The 23,524-nt window shown below is 27.5% G+C and overlaps 1 long non-coding RNA gene across 1 annotated transcript; it reads right to left on the minus strand.

Moving 5' to 3' along the window:
- Positions 1 to 9,098: 9,098 nt before the first annotated feature.
- Positions 9,099 to 13,934, minus strand: LOC136087844 (uncharacterized). The gene is made up of 3 exons (XR_010642116.1): positions 11,486 to 13,934; positions 10,174 to 10,471; positions 9,099 to 9,269 (listed from the first exon to the last, which is right to left on the minus strand). It is a non-coding gene; the product is annotated as an uncharacterized LOC136087844 (long non-coding RNA).
- Positions 13,935 to 23,524: the final 9,590 nt, after the last annotated feature.

Below are 23,524 nucleotides of genomic sequence, written 5' to 3' on the forward strand. Positions count from 1 at the left end.
TTTAATGATCTACACCGGGCATCATGAAGTCTTTGTGAGCCCCTGTATACATATATATATATATATATATATATATATATATATATATATATATATATATATATATATATATATATATATATACATATATATATATATATATATATATATATATATATATATATATTTATATATATATATATACGTATATATATATATATATATATATACGTATATATATATATATATACATATATATATATATATATATATATATATATATATATATATATATATATATATATATACATATATATATATATATATATATATATATATATATATATATATATATATATTTATATATATTTATATATATATATATATATATATATATATATATATATATATATATATATATATATATATATATATATATATATATATATATATATATATATATATATATATATATATATATATATATATATATATATATATATATATATATATATATATATATAAAGAAAGAGAGAGTTTCAGAAAATCCTGAAATTGCATCGGAATCAATCAAATAATATTTTGTTGAAGTGTTGTACCAATCATTTGTGTTTTCACAAGACGAACAGTTGCACAAATCCGTACAATTCAATCAGTGCGATCGACTAAGACAAACCTGTGTTTTACATTTTGACTTTTTACATGCACAGGAAATTTACTGCAAAACATCTTCTGGAGCAGGTGAAATGAGCATCCGTTCAACCTTAAGTTAATCAGTTCTCTCAGATGTACTATAACCTTTTATTCCTTCTTGGCATTTCTGATTTATATTTTGTTCAATGCATTGGTCAGACGGAACTTTGTTAAACGTACCGCTCGTTCTTTTTACGGAGCAGTTTCCATCTCGGTCAATAAGATAATAAGTTATAAAGATTTAATTTGAAGCTATTTTTAAAACTAAAACTTGTTGAAATCCAAACAAAATATTTTGGAGTACAAGCTTACATAAACTGTCGATAAATACTTGGATGAGTTTTAGGAGTTTGCATTATTTCGGTCCAATAGAAAATAAAAAGCGAGAATAGTTCGGACGATCACATGAAAAAAACTACGGTAGCATTTAGTGTGTGAAAAATTAATTTCAACAAACTAACTTTCGAAATGTTTTATCCTCAGCTGAGTTAGGGCATTATACAGATATTGAAAAATTCGAACAACACGGTTATATTACTTTTCCTTCAAAATACGCTCAAATGAAATTTTACCTTAAAAATAAAAAAAAATATCTTCAGGACTTTAACCCCCTTCGGTCAAAAAAAATCTGCTTGACTATTCGCTACATAATACAACACCAATAAAACCCATGAAGGCAAAAAAACCATACACTGACTATATCAGCTTCAATTATCCAGTCTTGTAATGCCATCATTAAATCTTTTGCCAATAACAGCTAGAAAAATATAAGATGTGTGAAATGCACCCATTCAGAGGACAATAAATCTTTTAAAATCAATATGATTAGGATCATCAGGATTTCAATTCATCAGGATTTCCATCGCATTTGCATATATAGCTTGATCCATTACCACGTCAGTTTCTGTGAGACCAAGATTCTCGGCTTTAGCTTTTGACTGAAGCAGAACTTCAAGCACTGTGCTCAAGTTTGTAGATGATGAGTTAATGGCAGGAAGATAGCTAATAGTATGGATATCTTCTGGTATCGTTTTAGGTATAATTAGGTAGTTAAACAGGGGTCTTGTATAGTCAAGGTAACAAAACTAATGATAATATAACTTTAAGGAAATTATGGTTTGCCATTCTGTGCCCTATATACTAGCCATGAGTCAAGGGACGTCAGCTTTACTTGCAGCGTTTTCTTTTAATATGTTTGCTACACTTTCCGTTGCGCACTTTGTAAGCGTTTCATATTCGTTCCTATTTTTATTAGTCTTTTTGCGATAGCAAATGCAACATTCTTTATCCGCAATAATTTTTCCTGAAACAAGGGAATTATCTTAAGTTTGAAGTAGTTTATAAAACAATAAAAAACGTAAAAAATGAGGGTAATTTTCTTTGTTTTGCATTTCCCACCCAAGGGTTTTTTAATTTACCTGATCTATCTCTTTTCCAAGCTGAGATTCTGCGCTCAGATGAGGATGCATAATCCACGCCTGCACTCTCTAATGCCTACACTCTTTACACTGCTCTATTTTTCCGATATTGTAGAATGTTTAATATTTTTATATTCACATACTTATCGTAACATCTTTAATGAAACAAGAGAGTTGTTAGACGCGTATCAGGTAGAATGTTTATGATTTTAAAGTCATTTCAAATTTGACTAAAGTAAAAAAAGAATTATCATTAAATCTATGCTATTTATTGTTTTTTCCGTACCATTGTTTTAGGCATATATAAAGAAATAAATTGAGTTGGACATTTAGGTGTGACTTACCAAGCATTCGCAAGCGCATTTTCAGTAAAACCACGCAGTTAGTGATTATTATGACCAACTTCTCCTTGATGAAGTATGCAAGCATTTTTAATTTCTTTTTCAGGAACTAGATTAAGATGCTGCGTTTTTTTGCTACTCGTAATTATTTACTTTAATAATAATAAATAAATAACATAAAACAAATTTTTTTAGTAAACAGTTTTTGAAGAGTAAACATTTTTTAACGTAAACAAAGAACGGGAACAAATTGTATTTTTTAGATTTATTAAGTTAAAACTATTTTATAAATTTAATACAATATTAAGTAACAATTATAAACAAATTTGTTTTTAAGTAATGTTTATGAAATTTTAATTACATAAATATAATTAATTTTATTTAAAACATCTAATTTTACAAATTATTAACCCCCTGTCAATAATTTGTAAAAATTAATTAATGTTTAATTAGTTTTTTATTAACTAATTGATGTTTAACTAGTTTTAAAAATTAATGCTTTGCGGTATTCGATTTATATAAACATGGCGGATATTTTATAATGAATTCTTTTCAAAAAGTTGCATCTATTTTTGTCTCTAACTAAATTTATAAGCAGTTTCCGAGCGGCACGTAAAAATTTTTAAACTTCTTAAGTTATATGGAACAAGTCTATACAAAAATTAAAATGTCCACACACAATGTTTAGTTTTCCTTTTTTTTTTTACATGTAGCGACCAGACTTTCTTTTTTTCCTTTTTTTGTTGTTGATTTTTTTACTTTGTAGAACTAGTTCTTTTTACTACTTCTACTACTTTACTCTTTTTCATACTTTTAATTCAATAAATAAGTATATTATTTGTATATATATATATATATATATATATATATATATATATATATATATATATATATATATATATATATATATATATATATATATATATATATATATATATATATATATATATATATATATATATATGCAGGGGCGGATCCAGCATATTTTGTTGTTTTGTGATAACTAGCTTCCAGATATGGAGCAAATTCCAAACATTAAAATGGTTATACTTATGTCAAATAACAATGATTTGCAAATGTTTGTTATGATAGGAGCATGGGAACAAAAAAGTCGTAAAATTTTGACTACAACTGCCCCCAACGTGAGAGCATTAAGTTGATAAAGTATTTTTTTTACTTTTCTCAACTTAATTTATATTCATTGACAAATTTTGAATTTCATAGACTAATCTCCGAGCGTTAAAAAATTATGACTATTTAAAGTTTGCACCCCTCTCAAATTGAGGTGGTTACAAATTTTATAAGATTGTAGTTTTTGAACGCAAAGAGACAATTGTATGAAATTTAAAATTTGACAATGAAAATAAATTAAGTTGAAAAAAACAATAAAAATTTTTTATCAACTTGTTGCTCTAACGTTGGGGGCAGTTGTGGCCAAAATTTTAGGGCTTTTTTGTGCCCCAGGTTCCAATCATCGCAATTTTTTGCCAAGCATCCTTATTTGACATAAGTACAAACATATAAATATTTGGAGTTTGCTCCGTGTCTGGAAGTTGGCTATTTCAAATACCAAAAAAATGCTGGATCCACCCCTGTTTATATATATATACCAGGGGTGGATCCAGCCGAGAGGAGGAGTGTAGACGGAGGAGGAGTGTAGGCGGAGAAGATTTCTGGGGCCTCGTGTGTGTACAAATACTTTTTTTTCATGAAGTCTTATTATTTCATCACTTATTAAATCTTATTTATCGCTTCCAAAAAATCTTAAAGACAAAAAATATTTTTAACAATTATTCTTGCTATTTTTCTTTTGTAATTAAAATTCGAATTTTTTCAATCGCATTTTTTTCAATTGAATTTCAATTAAAATTAAAATTCGAATTTTATCAATTGACGTTGTCAATTGACGAACTTTTCATTTGTTTATTTTCTTTTAAAACATTAACAGTTGTAAAGATTGTATGACTCTCATTAATGCTGCATTTTTAAATTTTCGTTTTAGACACTGCTGATGTTTTTTGTAAGCGTATATTTTGAATTTTAATTTTAGTTTACATTTTGTAAATAACATATACGTGTTAAATTAAAACTTTTGATAAATATTACAATTGCGTTAAATACAAAAGATAAATATTACAATTGCGTTAAATACAAAATATTAATATTCAAATACTAATATTATTAAAAAAATGTTATTATTCGTAAACTTTAATTTGTATTATTTATTTATAAATTCTGTATAAAGAATTACGTTTTAATTTCTGAAATACAGAATATGATTTCTCGCCATAAATCTGGATACGAAAAACGAAAAGAGCGACAAAAAAGAAATGAAGAAAGTTCTACCAGAACTTCTAGAGGTATGAGAACACTAGAAAATTTGGGGTTTAAAATTTCTTCAAAAACACAGAACGATGACTATTGCGATGGAAACATTGATTCGGACCCATAAAGCGCAAGGAATGAAATGGAATTTGTTGTAAATCTGCGCAATCTGATATTTCGACACTTTCTTTGTATAACGACTGTGCCAACATCGATATTGGAGTGGTAAAAGTAAATGTAACACTAAAAGGCGTAGAGGATGCCATTCTAAGAGGTCCAGAACCACACCCAAAAACATTTTCTGTAGATAAACACGTCAAGTTTAAACGAGTCAATTCTCTACCTATTTATTAGGCTTTCGTTTAAAAAATAAAGAAATAGTTCCTCGTGATTGGTTAGTTTGGAGCAAATCTAAAAATGCTTTGTTTTGTTTTCCTTGTCGTTTATTTTATAAAATTCATGAGCAAAGATCAATTTTTGCAACAGAAAGTGGCTGGCAGGCTAACATAGGGTACAAAAAATTTTATGACAAAATACCTGACCATGAAAAATCTAGCAATCATAAATCTTGTTGTATCCAGTGGCGAAATTTTGAAAAAAATATTAATAAACATACCACAATTGATTGCGCTATAGTAAAACAATTACAAAATGAGACAGAAATGGAAAGATTTATTAAAACGATTATTAGATGTAATTTTGTTGCTGCTGAGCGTGAATTGGCCTTTAGAGGTGTTACTCATTTAATTGGAGATTCGAACAATGGAAATTTTCTAGGATTATTCGAACTTTTTTAGTCATTACGATTCGCTTTTAGAAAAACATTTAAAAAACGTAAAGTAGACACAAAGCAGTGATTGCAAGTACATTACTTATCGCCAGACATTTAGAATTGAATTCATATCATGCTGTGCAGATTAGAACTTGTATTTTAAAGGAAAGAGAAACTATGAAATATTATTCCCTTATTGTAGACGCAACACCCGATTTTGCGCATATAGAACAAACTACATTCATTTTACGGTACGTTACTATTAAGTCCAACAAATTCGAAATTATGGAAAGATTTCTTGCATTTGTTGACTGCAATAAGAAGACTGGAGAAGATATTGCTAATTTAATTCTTGAAACGCTACAAAGTATAATATTCCTATAAGTGACTGTCGCGCACAAGGAGATGATAACGGGTGTAACATGAGTGGATCATATAAAGGTGCACAAGCTCGCATTTTCCAAATTAATCCATTGGCACTTTTTTCTCCTTGTGCATGTCATAGATTAAATTTATGTGGTGTTCATGCAGCAGAATCTTGTATTCATGTTGTAAGATTTTTCGGCACTATACAAAAATTATGCAATATATTTAGTAGTAGCCCACAAAGATGGGAAATATTAAAAAATAATACTGGATGTTCTTTGCACACTATGTCAAATACACGGTGGTCTGCAAGAATTGAAAGTGTTAAGCCATTTGCTGAAAAAATGAATGGAATTAAAATAGAAATAAACGCTGTTTTGGAATTGACGTCAGAAACTCGATCAGATCTTATCAGAATAAAAAAATATATAACATTTTTTGAAAGCTTCTAACAAAAATATGGCACTAAGTTCTTGCAGCTATAAACTACAGTAGTACTGTTTTACAAGCTCGCAATGCAACAATTGATGTAGAAATAACCAATTTGTCAAGTCTTCTTGTTGAATTAAAAACGATAAGAAATAGTTGGGATTTTAAATGAATGTAGATTGTTGGGGACATCTTTACAGATAAACATAGAATTTTTGAGGAAAAAATATACTAAAAGAAAAAAAACAATACACGAGTTAAAAAAGACACCGGTAGAAGAATTTAGAATTAATGTTTTTAATGTTTTCATGGATAGCATTGTTCAAAATATGACAAGAAGATTTAATGCAGCAAAAGAAATAGATTCTTTATTCAATGTATTAGGGTTGTTCCGTGACTTAAATGATCAAGAAATACAAGAAAGTAAGTGTGAAAAGTTGCTAAAAATGTATGAAAATGATATTGATGATCGTCTTAGAGATGAAATACTACATTTAAAATCAATCTATGATGCTAATATACATAATATTTCTCTTCAGCCCGTTGAATTGTTAAACGAAATTTTAAAAAAACAAACTGGATGTGCTGTTTCCAAACATTATAATTGCAATAAGGCTATTTTGCACAATTTCAGTGACAGTTGCCCAAGCAGAAAGATCTTTTAGCATTTTGAAAAGAATAAAAAACGTAGATCAACAATGACACAAAATCGTTTAAATGACTTAGGACTTTTATCTATTGAAACCGAAATGGCTATGAAAATTAATTTTGAAGAAGTTATTAATTTGATTGCGAGTCAAAAGGCTCGCAAAGCTCTATTATGAAACAGTGTTTAACATTATTTTTTGTACACTTTTTACTAACTTAACTTTGTTTGATACATGTTTATTTTACAACCACAAAGTATTTACAAGTAACCAATCACAGATTCGCGGTAAAGATATACAAATATAATTATCATAAATATAAAGTTCGAAATATACAAAGTAAATAAAAATATAGCTGCATACAACTCCGATACTTGATTAAAATAAATACCAGTTACAACAATATAATAACGTGTACGTAAAAATAATCTGAGAAATATATCTCTACATTCTTCCAATAAAAATAAAAAATACAATAAATAAAAATAAATCTGCTGATTTTTCGGAGGAGTGTTTAGATGTTTCGCTATAAGTTTATTTACCACATTTCAAAATAATGTTGTGTATAAATAAGATAAAAACGAAATTTGTGTAAGATTGATAAAAAGAATTACTTGTTCGTAGTTATAGGTAGCTCGCAGAAGACTTAAGTTAGTCTTGTCATTGGGTACCTTTTTCAGAGACCTTTTTATTGTAGTTTTTAGCTTTATTTTCAGAGAGTGTTCGTTGTTTAAGTTTAATAGTGATTCGTTTTTGGAAACTAATTTGTTAAATAAATAGGGACTACGATATGTAATTGAGAATTTTGAGAGTCCTGTTGTTTCAAACGGTATCTTAAAGGTGCCTGTTGCTCTTGTATTGTATTTATTTATATTGCTTTTAAAAAAGTGTGCTGTAAAATGTTCTTGAACCAGACTTAGTTTATATTTAAACATGAAAAGTATATTTTGAAAAATATTTATTTGAAATATATTTAGTGCGTTCATTTGTTCCAGTGAAGGTTGAGCATGAGTAAATTTGTCTTTGTTGTATACTAGTCTTGAAGCATGTTTTTGACGTATGTAACGTGGTTCTAATTTAGATTTATGGGTACTGCCCCATGCTATATTGGCATACATGAAATAGCTATGTATGAATGAAAAGTAGAAAAGTTTTAGACTTTTTTGTGACAAAAATGGTCCTGCCTTGTAAAGTAAACCTATGTTCTTTGATATTTTTGTGTTTATGTAGTTTATGTGGGGTTTCCCAAATATATAATATATATATATATATATATATATATATATATATATATATATATATATATATATATATATATATATATATATATATATATATATATATATATATATATATATATATATATATATATATATATATATATATATATATATATGGCCAGTTCCATAGTTCAGTGACGCATCATGCGGAGAGATTTTTTTTAATAGAAATTTTTCTATAACTCAAAAATAATTTTTTATTACTCTAAATCTATCTTGAATTAAAATTTTATAGTATAAACTAAACACAATTGTATTAACATAACACTGCTACATAGCAAAAATTAAAACATGAGTTCCCCAGATAGCACATAGACGATGGCCCAACGTCGGATCAACGTCGAAAAATTCGTTGGCCGATGGTCGGCAACCGACATCGAGCCAACGTGGATTTGATAGTCGGCGCGACGTCGCAACCAACCGTTGGGCTAACGTTGGCCCAACGTCGGATTTCGACGTTGAGCGAGCGACGCATGCTGACGTTGGTCCAACGTATAACTCAAATAATATTAGTTTTACTTGTTTGCAAAAACTTTGATTTTGATTCAAAAAGTGTGCTCATCTTTTCAATCAAAAAAAAAGCTTTTGCAATCAAATTAAAACTATTTATTTGACTTAAGTGTAACTTTTTTCAACTAAAGGGTAACTATTTCTTTAAATAAAGCGCAACTATTTCTTTGTAATGTTGAACAAAATGTAATGTCCAAATAAGTTTGAATAAAATTTGACGCTGATGAACAAAAATAAAACATCGATTAATGAACCAATTTAAATTACACAAATACTTAGAGAAAATCAATATTTGTTGTAATAAACAATATAATTATGTCAAAATATTTGTACACATGTTCTAACAAAATAATATTCTTCTCGACTGCTAAGCATCTTTACGAATCTTGCATCTTTACTTCACTTGAGACTAACAACAACGTTCGAATGCTCCTCATTATAAAATTTGGTAGAAATCTTTGAATTTGCGTCTTTCGTTTGATGAGCTTTAGGCGTTGCCATAACTACTGCTGAAATTATAGGTATTCATATATTTTTGTGTTTATATATATTATTACCAAACACTTATCAGTTTTTATTTTTTTACACAAAGTTTCGTCAATAAAGACTGTTCAGAAATCTGGAGGGCGAGGAGAGTATTTATATATATATATATATATATATATATATATATATATATACATATATATATATATATATATATACACACATAAAATATAAAATCTATATTTAAGTAATAAAATAGTTAATAACAAACATATGTTAAATATAAGCACAATATACAAATAAAATGTCCATAAATAAAAACATAAAATATTTTTTTTGATATATTACCTGCATAAACGTGACGACAAAATAAATTTTATTAAAATAATTACTACATTCGTTGATATTTCGCTTTCATTTTTTAACACCACATCTAAACACAAAATTATTGAAAACTATTAAAATAGTATCAGTATTTTACTGCAAAAACTAGAAGTAATATGCTTCAAAATTCTCATATACAAACAATATATGAATTCTAATCACCATTAAAATGCTGCAAATGCATATAAAATACATTACCATATCCTTCTTTAACAGCTGTTAAAAAGGGATATGGTAACAAATGACAAATTACAAAACAAATGCTTTGCTAGACATAACTGAAAAAAAAAAATTTAAACTAAAGTTTCATTCAGTAAATAATGACACGTGTTAGTAAATAAGAATGAAACAATGAAAAATCAAAACATACGAAAGAAACATACTATACAGAGACAAGAAGTTATATAATATATTATAATTTTTAAAAAAAGTAAAAAAATGGTAAGCACAGAAAGTACGGTCTTAGTAACAAAAGAAGTGCTCCAACAGCTACCAAAGAAATTTTAAAATTAACACACCACTCAGCTAAAGATGTGATAATACCTTTTTCATCAGGATTGCTATCCAGATCGCTTTCATTTTCTGAGTCTGATGTGAAATAGCGTTCATCCTGATCATCGTTATATTGATTATTAGGAATTTGAAAAGGAAAATTATCTTCATCGTTGTCAATCTCAATCTCATATGCATTGTCATCATAATAAACATTTTCACAATCATTAGAAATACTACAGGTAAACACATTACTTTTCTGATAATAACTTTCACCATAAATTTCTTCCAAATCTTTATCAACTTGCTCTCTCACTTTTCTTCTGTTTGTTGCATAGGAAGCAGCCTTCTAAACAATTATCAGTTAAATTATAACGTATAATATTAGTAGCATAATATTATTAATCATTGTTACTACAAAAAAACAAAATTTTAAAAAGATTTAACTTGACTACTTTAAAAATTAGAAGAGCTAGAGGTGATTTGATTTAATTTTATAAATAAGGAAAATATGGATAAAGTTAAATATAATCATCCTCCTAAAATAATTAAATATGCAATAACAAAAGGTCATACTCAGAAAATGCAAAAGCAATTCACACATTCTACCGCATTCTACCAGATTTAACTTCTACACAAACAGAACAGTGAACAATTGGAATAATTAAACAAGAGAGATAATCAACTCTGATAATGTGAATGTCTTCAAAAACAAGTTTGATCGTTTCAAAAACAAACAAAAGAAAATAAAAAAAAATAATGAAAAAATGAAAAATAAAAAATAAGCACTTTCCAAAAGCCGTCAAAGTTTAACATCTACAGATGTTAGATTCACCACATTGTGTGTACAGCAAAAAAAAATTATTATTATTTTTATTGTTATAACATTCTAGCATTTTACATCTTTACCAATTTTACATCCTATTATAAGTATATAAATACAGTAAATTACTTAAAGTTTTTAAGAACATTAAGGAATTTACTATCAATATTGATTAGTCCAAATATTGATTCATCAATTCAATTCAATTTTAATTAAGAAATGTATATCTTTTGAATAAAATAAAAACGTAGGAGCATAAAATGAAGTCTTAATGCACGATATGGTAGCCTAATAGAAGCCTTTTTGCACAATTTTGTAGATTCTCCTGCAATCAGTGCTACTCTGAGGAAAATTTGGTGAAGCAGCACAAACTTCGTTCAGGCCATGATAATAAATGGGGTACTCAAGTTCTTGATATAAAAAAAAAAAATTCTACTATCTTTAATGTAATATTGACAAGTTTATTTACAAATTATGTAGCTACATAATTAGTAAACTACTAGTTTAAAGTTAAATAAACACAAAAATGAAAATAAATACCTGTATCTCTCTAGCCAACTGGATTCTAACAAAGGGGATTTTTTTTCACCACCACTTCTTCGCGTGATTCAATCTTTTTTGATTCTTTTAATACCACTTCTTCTCGTGGTTCAACCTTTCTGAGCTCTTTAACGACTACTTTTTCTCGTGATTCAGTCTTTATTGATTCTTTTAATACCATTTTTTCTCGTGATTCAACCTTTCCGAGTTCTATAACGACCACTTCTTCTCGTGATTTAATCTGTTTGTTTTAGAATAATTTCTTTACAACTTCTTTGCATAACCCACAGCTAACTAAAAACGGAATTTTATTAAGAATGGCCCGACTTTGGTTCTACGTTATCACTTGAGTGATAAAATAAACCAACGCTTCCGACGTTGTGCCAACGTTGGCCCAATGTATGTGTGCTAGCTGGGTCAGTGACGCAACGCGGAAAAAAGTGTTTTTTTATCAGCGTACTTTTAAATGGAGTTTTCGCTGAAATTTTAATTCTTGCTTGACTTATTAGATTTTTTTGTTGTAATTTATTCATTTGGCAATAAGGTAGTCATAAAAAAAGCCACAAACAATAAAGTCTTCATATCGTTTTATTTTACAGAAAAAAAACTATCAGTGGAGTGACGCAACATTCAGTGACGAAACAAAAAGACGAAATTAAAATCATTTTAAAAAGTTTTGTTATTTTGTAATAAATTTTAATTATACTCAGGTGAAAATAGCATCGGAACAACGTTATCATTCTGAACATAAAAATAATGTGATTTTGATATACCTTTGATTTTTCTTGAATAACTTAAAATTGAACTGAACCCAAGTTCATTTTTTTGTTGTCTTGTATCGTTTTCTGACATGTGAATTACAGATATTTGCAAATCTTGTAATGCTAACGCAAAATCTGCTGCTGACCTGATTTCGTATTGACTAGTTTTAACTCTCAGGGCTGCGATTCGCTTAACAGTAGCTCCTATTCCGTCAACCACTCCTTTCCTGTGCATCGCTGCAAAGAAATGCCACAAGAATTTTTTATGAAAACGTTTTTCAATCACAACCATTGCAGCCATAATGCTTTTGTTTTTGAACTGAGAAGTGGCATTATTGCTGAATATGTGTACTTCTTTGACTTGATCAGGAATAAAGTGAAGGATTTTGTCAATGTACGGTATAACGGAAGACTTAGTATGATCAGTTGAATCTGAAACTATGGCAAATGTTTTTAACTCAATGTTCCAGACTTCTAGGGTCATGATAGAAACTTGATTTTGACCAAAATGAGCCGCTTGTGGCTCATTTTGATAGAAACACCTAGCGTTTTCAGCCCAGTCAACTTAGATTACCGCAATTTCAGAATAAACACTCATCGAAACCTCCTTCAGTTTATTAAAAATAGTTGATTGTTTTTTCTTTACAAATGCGTGTTTAACGAACTTATCACGCATCGCTGATATGTGTTGAATGAGTTCTGTTACAGTAGACTTTTTGAAATTTTTTCAATGTTTGCATATGTTTTAGTTTCAGGCTTTCTCCACTCGTCCCAGGATACTTCGAAACCAAATATATTAACAGTTTGCAAGTGTTTATCGAACTGTTTCATACCTTTGCATGCAACGCATTTGTCATAGGCGCAATTGTATGTGTACGGTTCACAAACAAAGTTGATTATCATTTCAGATCCAACTTTGATTGAAGGCGCTTGAATTGATTTTATTAATGCATTTAAGGCAAATCGCATATTTTCATGCAAACTACAAACACAAACATTATGCGGAAATTTTGTAACTGATTTTACATTGCGTGGACGAAGGTCGCAAAATTTGCTGAGTCCAATTTTTATGTGCAGATGCTTTTCCTTGAATAACTTGAAAGCTTCTTTTAGCGTATAATATAAATGACGTATCTGAATATTGTTTGCTTTTCCGTCAGATAATTGAATTCGAGTGACATCTTTTTTGTTTGGTGATATTTGGGAAACTTCATCTTCATTATAAAAGTTTACAACTGCTAAAACATCGCTTTTAGAAAGACCATACAGCTTTGAACTTGCTGGAGGTACACCCGAATTATCTTTACAAGCAGAGCTATTTGAAAGAATAGAAAGAATTTCAGATTGTTTCTCCTGAAGTTGGTAGTGCTTTTAAAACTTTTTTCAATGCTTTTCCTTTTTGTTGAACGTTTTTAAAAGATGAGCTTGGTGTTTGATATTGATTTAAAAGTTTTCTTTTTAAAGCGCGACTTTTTAAAACTCTTAATTTTGCTTTAGTAGCATAAGCTGCTTTTTTATTAGGATCGGCTTTCAATTTTTCTCGATATCTCTTAGATCTAACTCTGGACATTTCTTTCTTTTTATCAGCATTCCGAGAAACATAATTAGCTTGGTATTCTGCATAACGTTTTTTTTTTACTTCTAATTTTGATTCCATTTCTTAAAAATTTACAACTTTATAAGAAAATGTTAACATAAATCTAAAAGTTTACTAATATTTACTAATAGCCCTTTACAATACTAAAATGCAAAAATTTATTCGAATTTGAAAAATTTGAAAACCCACAACGAAATCTGAACTTTTGGATGATATTTTGACTTCCTTACCGCGCTTTTTTATAAAACGCTAATTATCCCGTCGCGACGGGACAATTAGCTGTTGCGTCACTGAACCCACCGACGCGTCGATGGGTTCTGTGACGCAACAGCTTTTAAACTATAACTATATGTTAATACAATGCTTTTTGACCAATTTTTTTTTAGTAATGATTAAAAGTTCACATTAAATTATATAATTTCTAAAAAAACCTCGCCATAAAGCATAATTTCATTGCGATAATTAAACTTTTTTAGATTTTAGTTCAGTGACGCAACGTAATTTTTGCAGACGTGTATGTGACAAAAAAACACTTGAATTATTTTTAAAGAGTAAAAGTTTTTTTACTCAAGACATATATGTAATCTCAAAGATTCTTTCTAAACAAAAATATGGATATGTTTTGTTTAAAATATTGCAATAACTCACCCTCAAATTTTACTCACTTTTTCGAATAATAAAAAGAACGAACAGTTGCTAACATTCATCAAATTTATCTACTCGGTTCAAACATTTTCTACTCAAAATTTATTTTAACAATAATTTTAAGGTGTTTAAACTATAATTAAAGAAATAAAACCTTTTGAAAAAAGAAATTTTTAAACACGAAATTTATCTCTTCCATCGTGGAAATAGCCATATATATATATATATATATATATATATATATATATATATATATATATATATATATATATATATATATATATATATATATATATATATATATATATATATACATATATATATATATATATATATATACATATATATATATATATATATATATATATATATATATATATATATATATATGATATATATATATATATATCATATATATATATATATATATATATATATATATATATATATATATATATATATATATATATATATATATATATTTATTACATTTTAAATAAGCATTTCATTAGAATATCTAAAATACAAATATATAATAATAAAAAAACATATATACAATGATTGTTATTAAAAAATAAAAGAACGCAAGGACTCGTAAAAGACCATACAGTCGAGTACCGCTAAGAAATGTTCGTGTTGAAATTTATAAGGTATTTACAAAATAAAAAATAAGTAACAAAGAATGAAACTTAAAATATTCCGTTATAAATACATGACGCTTTATATCTATTATATATGTATATTACAGTTGTTAATGATACATATATAATTTTTATAAATTCATGTTTAAATAGAGGGTAAAAAGAAAGATTACTAAAAAGAAGTATATTGTTAAGTCTTCGATTGTAAAAATGAGTTCTTTAAGCTTTTGTTTAAAAGAAAAGTAGTTACTTTGATGAATAAAATCTTCAGTAAAATTTTTTAAAGCTATTTTATTCTATAAGAATGCTCCGCGATCATAAATACAAAATTTAAAAACATTTGTTTGAAAAATGGGCTGCTTATTAAAATTATCATTGCGTAAAATGTATTTACTTTTATCTTTTGATGAATACAAATTATGAAAGAAATCGGGGATGAATTGGTTTTATATTTAAACATAAAACAGAGAATATTAAAAATATTAAGCTCATATATATTAAAAACTTTTATTTCAAATAATTGAGGCTTGGCATGAGTAAAACGGTCTTTAAAATATATAAGACGTGCTACATGCTTCCGTTGACAATAAAGAGGTTTAAGTTAATTTTTATTTGTAGTACCCCAAGCAATGTTTGCATAGCTTATGTGACAATAAATAAATGAGTGATATAATTTTACTAAAGTATGTTTATTTAAAACATTTCTTGGTTTGTACAATATTCCTATACTTTTTGAAATTTTACTTTATAAGTTTTTAATATGATTTTTCCATGTTAGATTTTCATTTATACAAACACCTAGAAAGTTGGTTACTGTTACTTGTTTAATTTTTAAAAATCAATAACAAGTTGAGTGAACTTGCAGTTTATGTTTTTTGATAAGAGGATGGAAAAGAATCGATTTAGTTTTATCAATGTTAAGAGATAATTTTTTTAGTCTTAAACCGGTCAGATATTTTGATTAACTCTATGTTCACGTAATGAAATAGAGTAGGAATGCTTTTGTGTGACATGAATAAATTAGTGTCATCAGCAAACATAATTGTTATTAAATCCGAAGCTTGTATAGATCATTAATATAAATAAGGAAAAGAAGAGGTCCTAATATAGATCCTTGAGGAACTCCACATGTAACAAATTTGATGAAGATGTTTCATCAGCGTAAACAAATTGTTTACGAATAGTTAAATAACTTTTCAACCATTTTTAAACATTGCCTGTTATACCATAATATTTTAATTTTTTAGCAAGAATTTAATGATCAATGTTATCAAACGCTTTCGCTAAATGAATAAATATTCCCAATGGGAATTTAGAGATGTTAAATGAGTCTGATATACTTCTTATAAGCTGAATAGCTGTTGAATTATTTTTTTTAAATCCATATTGCATGTTAAATAATAACTTGTTTGATAAAAGGCGATTGTATATTCTGTTGTACAAAATTTCTTTCTAAAATATTAGAAAAAACAGAGAGGATGGAAATTGGACGATAGTGTTTCACGTTAGTTTTTTCTCCTTTAAATATAAGAATAATTTTTGCAATTTTAAATCATCAGGAAAAACTCTCTGATTAATAGAGCATTTAAAAATTTGGAAAAGTATGTCTTTTAAAACGTCAAAACAGCTTATTGCCATTCACATCATCTGGACAAACTGTTTTATTTGACTTTAACAATTTAAAAGCACTTTCAAACATTTCAAAAGACAGATCAAAAAAGAGTTTAGAGGGTCATATGTTACCTTTATCAATTTTTTAGGGTTTGTAATTTTTTCGGCTAGATTTGGTCCTACAGATACAAAATATTTATTAAATTTGGAAGCAATTGTTTTTTTATCAAGAAAAAGATTATCATCTACTTTTAATAACTGAGGGCAAAGATTACGATATTTTTTTAGTGTTACCAGTAATTTCGTTTATTAGTTGTCAAGTGCGTTTTAAGTTTAGTTTGTACTTTTTAAGTAAATCAGTGTAGTATACGTTTTTTGAATGTTTCCTAAGGCGTTGAGATAATCTTACGTAATTTTTATAAATGGTCTTACTCTCAGTTGTTTTTGATTATAAATATTGAATATAAAGTTTTTGTTTAATTTTAGATGATTTTAGAATACCCTTAATAATCCATAGCGATTTAATTTTTTTATGTTTGTAATTTACTTCTACTTTGGGAAAATCGATGTCATAAATTTCATAAAAAGTTTAAAAAAAAAATTTGTATATTAAATTAATGTCTTCAGAAAAATTAATAACTAAAGATAGTTGATATTTAAATAATTCTAGGTTTTATTATAAAAAGTTAGAGGAACTTCTCATTTTCAAATAGGCCATTATAAAACCCATTAATGTCTTTTTTGACGTGATACTCAAAGCTATTTAAGTTTAAATCACCTAATATGTAAAGTAATTTCTTTTCGTGGTTGCTTTTATTTATAACGTCATCATGTAAAAATGTACTAAAGATTTTAATTTCACCAGTAGAATAGGCGATAACAACAGTTAATCACAATGTTTCTAGATTTATTGTTTAATATATCTTAGTAACATAACAACAAATTAAAATTTTATGCATAATATATGTAACGTATTTAATGAAAAACATTTTTATATTTTTTTAGCCGCTCAGTATTCAAAGATCTTTCTTATGCTTTGTTGTCGTGCAGATTATTGTGCATCCACAAAGAACTTTTTACAGTTGTTTATTTATATATTCCTGATTGCTTCTTGCTTTTTATTGAGTCGTCGTTATTTTTTTCTATAGACAATTTAGAACAAATGATGAGTATCTAAAGTTTGAACTATTTTAGTAAATTTTTTCTGCAATGTAGTGTTATAATTTAATTTTTTAATAAATGTTATGATTTAAATTTGTTTTTTAGGTGAGTTCAAGCAGCAGGTTTGTAAGTTTAGTAAGTTTTAACAACTTCAATGGTATATTTTTATTATACGTGCTAACTAAAGATATTTACTTTATTGATACATGCTAACAAAAGATGTTGTAACAAAAATTATAACTTGAAATTAAATCTACTTTAGTAAACTATTGCTACGCTACTATTGTTGCTGCTTACTCCTTTTTTAATTCTTTAGCATTGCTTTCTTTAGTAATTGGTAAGAGATTAATGTGTATTTTTATGTGCATATAGAGAAATGTAGTTTGATTTTGTGTATTATGCAGCTATTTAATCTTTTGTGTCATTGTATTATTTTAATTTATAGTATTCCTGTCATCTGCTGCAGCTGGTAAGGTTTATATATCATGAAATTTCAAAATGATTTATCTGGCAAATTAATTTCAAGATTTTTTTTTATGACACTTTATTTTTTTGTGTGTCATCATTATCTGTTCAAACTGGTCAGGTTTTTTATTTTGACTTTTTAATAATATTTAAATCTCAAAACAACTTCAAGAAATGTATGTGTACTACATTTTTATATATTTTAAATTTTTTAGTGCCATCTTCCTCTAATCTTAATGGTAAGGTTGTATATTTTTACTATACAATATGATTTTCAGAGCAAGATAATTTCGAAAAAGTAAATTTTTTTTTCTTTTGGTGTCATCATCATCTTTTCCAACTAGTAAGGATAAATATATTATAACTTTGCAGCATGGTTTTAAATTCAAAATAATTTAAAGAGTTTTGTTTATATTATGTTTTTTAATATAAAAAAAAGAGACATCTTTATCTGTTCCACAAGGTAGGATCGTATATTTTATACACAACATTTTTTATACAGAAAAAAACTTTGTTTTGGATCTTTAGGAAACAGTAGCTGCGTTATTTTTTTTTTTTTTTTTATAGTTAAGGAGGGAAGGGGGGAGGGATGGCATACGTCCCTCTCATAAGTCAATGTAAACATCACTTCTATACGTAAATTCTTGTATAATATAATTTTATATTGTATACTAATTGAATTAATTTTAGGAAAAATAAAAATATTTACAAAAACAAGTCATTTTTGATACTAGGGTATCAAACCGTCACCACCACACCCACCTCCATACTCAAATACTTTGGTGGTCTAATATAAATTTATAATATTTTTCTTGTATATTTAAGTTACTTATGTCTTGAAAAAAGACTTTTTTCTGAAAAAAGTATTCAATTTCTTATGTTAAAAGAGGTGGTTCGTTGCCCACTCTATCCCCTTGGATACGCCCGGTCGTTAAGGGTCAACATAAATTTGAATCCCCTCTTACACCTATCTTTTGATATCAAGATATTTGTACTTTGATCAGAATTGACAAAGTTATGACTATTTAAGCTAAAAATAAAACTTAATTTTGACTTCAGTTTTTTTAACAAATATATAACAATTATACAAATATATCATATATCGAAAAATCGGTACTGAAACTGAATAACTTTTGAAGGAATTGTTCGACTTTGATATTTTTATATTTTATTTACATACATTAATTGTAATATATTGTACATTAATATATATATATATATATATATATATATATATATATATATATATATATATATATATATATATATATATATATATATATATATATATATATATATATATATATATATATATATATATATATATATATATATATATATATATATATATATATATGAAGACCTCAGTGGAAAAACCGGCGTTGTGACATTTAAAAAGTATTAAGAAAGTATTTGTTGATCATTAATAAATGTCTATATTTAAAGCAAAGAAAAAAAAATTTTTGTATAAAAAATTACAAAATGTTTTGTTTTTGAATAAATTTTAAATAAAATAATTATAATATAAATTTTTTTAAATTGCTTAGTTTCATTTGCTTTAAATAAAGACTTTTATTAATGATCAATAAATACTTTCTCAATACTTTTTAAATGTGACAACGCCGGTTTTTCCACTGAGGTCTTCATATATAAACAACTTTAAAATGTATTCTACAAAATAGAGTGCTCAATGTTCTTAAAAGAACAAAGCAATTGTAAATTAGTAGAAAATCACTTAACAAAAAATTCACTTCATTTTATACTGTGTCTCGTCAATAAAGACTCATCAGAAATATATATATATATATATATATATATATATATATATATATATATATATATATATATATATATATATATATATATATATATATATATATATATATATATATATATATATATATATATATTTCTGATAAGTCTTTATTGACGAGAGGTTAATGAGCCACCCTCAACCCTTGTCGCTCCCCCACCTCATTCCAATGGCCCTGACGACGCTAAACCTCAATCCGCCACTGTTTCCAATCTTAGCCATTTAAACCAAGAAGACTATATTTACTGTTTGAGAACTGGAGGACAAGTCTAGTAGGATCACGTTGATGCTGCTTTTATACAACTTTTATAAAAAACAAGAAATTTTTTTATTTTTATCATAAAATGTATTTCTTGTACTTTTGTGGAGCAAAATTTGTTAAGTATTTACAATAAAATGATGTCTTTCATCTGCATACATTAAATACTATAACCCAACCATTACTTTCTTGAACATATCAAACAATTAATCACTGCCCAATTCTATTTTACTGCCAAGTTCACTGCTTAATTAAATTCTACATTGTATAAATATAGATTTACTTTTGAATAAAAATTGAATAAAATGAATATAATATTGACTAAAATGGAAAAAATTAAAAGAAAAATTATAGTTATTCATGCCAATTCAAGGAAAACATGTTACCTCCTGATGTATCCCATCAATCGTCTACCAGATAGAGAGCTTTCTACCATCAAAAATAATTTAAGGTTCTAATACTTTTTAATATTACGTTTGACAACTTAACTACGTATGGTTGTGCTCTATAATTCTAACTTACGTCATAATATAATTATTTTTAGCCATGTACTTCTTTTATCTAAAATTACACAAAAGTTATAAATTCAAGCAGAAAGGAGAAAGAAACGAAGAGGCAAACTTCATAAAAAATATACTTGTTATAGAAGAAGCTGAGGTTTCTCAAAATAAAGATATTACATTTAAGTACTCAGTTTCTGAACATAATTCAGATATCTCAGAGTTTAATTATGTTTCTTGTAGACAGAATAAGTACAATAAGGTTCCTATAACTGAAAAACTTATTGAAGCAACATCTGCTTTTGCTACAAGGTAAAATATAAATTATAGAGGTCATTTCATTATGCTAAATAGTATTCTTGATGCTGCTAATAATAATATTGAACATTTTATTATCTCTCTATCACGTCTTTATAGAAATCGATATGTAAGCATTGAGAAACAGGGTCATTTCATTAGAAATGAAATCATAGATAAGTCAATGAATCATAGACTGGCGTTAAGTGTATCTACTCTAGATACTCCGGATTCAGAAGATATTTTGTTAGGTGTTCACATAATTGAAAACTTAAACGAAGAAGTTCAGGTAAAAGAGATTTAAAAAAAACTTTATTACTATGATTGTGTAGATCAGGCTTTTGCAGTTGGTTAAGAGCAGCTCTGACTAATATTATTGACTCCAACACTTTTTAGGTTTTCTGTAGGCATCATATATATGAAGTCTACATAATTCTTAGAAGTTTTGTTTGGACGTACAAAGGGTCCACAAAAATTAATTTATATTAAATTTAAAACGAACCCAGAGATCTTTAATGAGATATATAGGCTTAATAGTGTATTTATTTTAATTGGAGCAGCACTTTAGCTCCTGGTTCAATTTTTATGTAGAAGCTTTAACCTACTTGGCTTGCGCACTTCTTAATGAAACCTAGATGTGACTACCTCAAGTTATTTAAGCTAAGTATGTTCTTCCTTCGTGAAATTATAAAAAAAAACTTTATATTCCTGCGGCCTGGGTATACCTGGGCACACCTACAGCATAAGGCAAGATTCATGGCTGATGCATTACATATTTAAACAATTCAGATGACCAAAGTTAAACACAAGATACCAATAGTAGACGAGGAGGAAAGGTTAAACGATGATCTCCATTGCCAAGTAAATAGTTTTTTTTAGTTATTAAAAATAAATACTTTTTGTGAAATGTCTCCTTTTTCAAGTTAGCGATTCATATAGTGTGTGAAAGTAAAACTTTGATCAGTGTACCACTAAATTGGATGCGGCTCCACCCTTCTTAGAAATAAAATGAGCAATAATCAGTCACATTTCAAATCTTGGATTGCCCCCTCCTTTTAAAATCGCTTCGCTGTCGCTGAATGTATATATCATAAAATAACTATTTTGATAAAGCTAATTTACGGTAACTGTAAGTATGTTTAGCCGATTGGTTAATGCAATAGGGTATATATTAAATATAGGTTACAAATGCCTCTGTAAACTATATTTAATATTAAAAACAATTCAGTCATTACAAAATTTTAAATAAGTTATTATATTCTTGTAATTGTATAAAAAAGAAACCTGCTCATCGCAACGATCCATGGATTGGGAATGGCATGACCAATCTGGAACAACCATAGGCTTGTGAAAATATTTTCTGACTTCATGGGTTGTGAGGCTTGTGGTAAGTAATGGTTTTTATATTGAATCTTTCCACTCAATTAGATAGGTTAATTTATCAGCACCAGTATTTACGCATGGGGTTTTGCGAATTCTTACTGAAACTCTCCAAACTGAGTATTATCATCTCCTTCCTCTTTAGCACCTTTTGCACTCCTAACTTTCATTCCTCTTCATCTTTGGAATACAAAAGAGTCTGAATAATGCATTCACTAAATAAAAACCACGCAGATCTCTTTACAGTTTTCTTTTTTTTGCAACAACCTCTTTTTTTTTGATATTTTAGTTGTTTCAATTGGAATAAAGTATGCCAAGGTCCATTTAACCAGGAATCTTTTATCTTTATTTAAAACCAGCAAGGAAAATACACACCAACTATAAATTCAATAATTAAATTTATTTCTGAGATTTCTGAGCTTTTTTTCTGTTAGAAAATGAATTGAAACCCACAATCTACAAAAACGGTTGGCTTTAATGAGTCATCTGGAATGAGAAACAGGACCTACAGTATCGGACAAAACATTTGCAACCAACATCGAACAATGCTAAAAAGTGTTCCTAATTTTAAATGTCTTAAAAATTTAACGTACTATACTACCACAGCAATGAGTTCAGGATTCTGGAGTCATAGCATGCCATGACATGAGCAATCAGCTGACAGGTGACAGCACACAGGCAGAATTTTGTTGACAAGTGCCATTTTCCAGCGGACAAAACAAGTGCAACTTTTTTGGTTTGTTTCATTTTCTTAAGTCTGTTTCGTGTCAACGTCACGGAAGTTTTTTAATAATTAAAGGAAGTATCCAGAAGTCTCCAGAAGCATGTAGAAGCTTCCAGAAGAAGCATCTGGAAGCATCCAGTAGCATCCAGAAATATCCAGAAACATTCAGAAGCATCCAGACGCAT

The sequence above is a fragment of the Hydra vulgaris genome, chromosome 12 (genome assembly GCF_038396675.1).
Source record: "Hydra vulgaris chromosome 12, alternate assembly HydraT2T_AEP".
Taxonomy (NCBI): Eukaryota; Metazoa; Cnidaria; class Hydrozoa; order Anthoathecata; family Hydridae; genus Hydra; species Hydra vulgaris.